General features: G+C 52.2%; 1 protein-coding gene across 1 annotated transcript in view; it reads right to left on the bottom strand.

Moving 5' to 3' along the window:
* Positions 1 to 2,189, bottom strand: part of BRINP1 (bone morphogenetic protein/retinoic acid inducible neural-specific 1) — an 89,057-nt gene that overhangs the window by 86,156 nt on the left and 712 nt on the right. The gene's annotated exons all lie outside the window — the stretch shown is intronic.

Here is a 2,189-nt window from a genome sequence, read left to right as displayed (position 1 = left end):
GGGGGTCCCTGCCTGGTTTTCCAGTGTCACGCCTCGGGGTGCTTTTGGGGCTCTTCACCCCCACTTCCGATCCTTTAGCCATTAGTTTTTGTTTAATTTATTTTTTTTTCCCTGCCTTCTTTAACGTCTCCGCATCAGCTGTAAATACGGTGGGGACAGAGAGTCCTGGATAAACTCTAGGAATGCCCATCCGCTCCTGGAGGTGGGCAGGGAGACGGGTGCGGATGTGCCGGTTCCCGGCTGGAGAGGGTTTCTGCAGCGCTCTCCTGAGCCGTGGGCTCAGAGCAGGCAGCAGGACTCCCGCCCGAGCAACGACGGATGGATTTGGCTTTGAACTATTTCTGTTACGCAGAAAACAATGATTATTGACTGCTGGCAGACCCATTCCCACGTAGTGTTTAGCATCAGCCTTACACATACTTCCAGCATAGTAAACCGCGGAGGTGAGGAGGGAACACACAGAGACTCTCCATCATCTCCTTCGGGACACCTTTCACCTATAGCAAGCCAATCTACCATACGTTCCTCCACTCCGAAGTTTTAACCCAGCCATTAACAGCCTCGTTACATTCCCTCTCTTGGGGGGTCGCACAGTGGCCTCACCAGGCCCTGTGGGAAGAGGGGAAGGGGAGGAAGGTCAGAGCAGGGATGTTGATTAAATACATCTAACACCAGTGACATCATCTCCCCTGTGCACGTACTACGCTGTTTGTGATCGAAGGGGCTCGTGAAGGCACAGGAGTATGTGTACTCTGAGGACGGAATGGTTTCGCTCTGGACCAGGGTACGACTGAAGCGGAGCCTCGCACCGTGTGTGTTTTAGCCATAGGTGCGTATGTGGTTTTGCTCACATACACACTCAGAAGCCGAAAAAAAAAAGCAATGTAACTCCAGCAGAGCACTTCCCATACTCACAGGCAGAGAGAGCAGAGACGGGTACGGGATTGCCACCGCTCCCCCCCAGCCATCCCCCTGGTCCCCTGTCTGCTGCCTGTCTGCCTTTCCAGTACTGAAATCATTACCGAGTCCTGGGAACGTGCAAAGAGCAGTAAAACAAACGCAGACACACAAAATGTAGCGAGCTTTTTCTGCTGAGTCGCAAAGGGCTCTGGAGTCAGACAAACCCCAAATCAATGCCTGGAACTAAGTAAAAAGGAGAAGACTACGCTGGAGGAACAAACCACCTACTGAGAGATCTGCAAAGAAGACGGCATGTGCGTGCCCATGTGAACGTCTGAACATTTGAGTCGCGTAATAAGAATATCAGCGCAGTTATTTCTGCACGTTACGGTGTGTCTTCGTGTGTAGATCAAGTCTGTGTGTCTGAGTGCGGGGGAGCTGCAGGGCTGCGTAGCTTGAATAGGTGCTTGCATCCATGTGAGAGCGAGACCAAGATGCTGTATTTAAGCATGGGGTGGACTGTGCGAATCCGACAGCATGCGTTTTGTGTGCTTAGCGTGTACATGCATGCGAGGGAGACCACAGCTGCTTGTCTATGTGGTGTGTGGGAGGCAGAGAGCCCGGGGTTGTCTGTCTGTCACTCACAAGCAGATCTGATCAATCTTTTTCCTTTATAAGGAATTAAAAAAAATACAAATCCTTTCGTATTTCTTACACCGAAGCCTCATCTCTTTACGCACTACCTCTTCCTCTCACCAGCCCCCAAATACTTCTCTACAACTCTTGGGAAAGCAGCTTTGCTGCCATTAACGAATCATTATTATGCACCCAGATGAGAAGCCAGAGTAAAGCATGAAGGACCCTTCTGTCCTACCCAGTGCAGATGTCAATCACGAGGCTAAATTCACACATTAAGTCCGCCAGCATCTCATCTGCCGCTGGTTTCTCTCCATGAAGAGGAGACTGCACCCAAGAAGTGACACCCCCTCCCCTTCCCCACTCCCAAGTACAAGCACGGAGGGACTTTCCAAAGCCAAAACACACCATCACACCTTCAGCCCTCCTGTCTTCGGATCATTGCCGGGTGTTTAGACCCAAGGCTGTGCTGGACCTCGGGGATGATGCAATGGCATGGAGGTGCCCTCTGTCCCCCTATTCCCCACGGACTGGAAAAAGCAAAGTTATGCTCCACACCAGCCTCCCAAGCAGCGCTGAGAGCTGAGCCAGGGAAAACCAACCTCCTGTGCTGTGGGATGCAGCCCCCCCCCGCTCCCCATCGCTGCTCCCCC

The sequence above is a fragment of the Charadrius vociferus genome, unplaced genomic scaffold (assembly GCF_000708025.1).
Source record: "Charadrius vociferus isolate BGI_N301 unplaced genomic scaffold, ASM70802v2 scaffold56, whole genome shotgun sequence".
NCBI lineage: Eukaryota > Metazoa > Chordata > Aves > Charadriiformes > Charadriidae > Charadrius > Charadrius vociferus.
The sequence above is the reverse complement of the archived record's forward strand: the minus strand, read 5'-3'. Positions and strand labels throughout refer to the sequence as shown.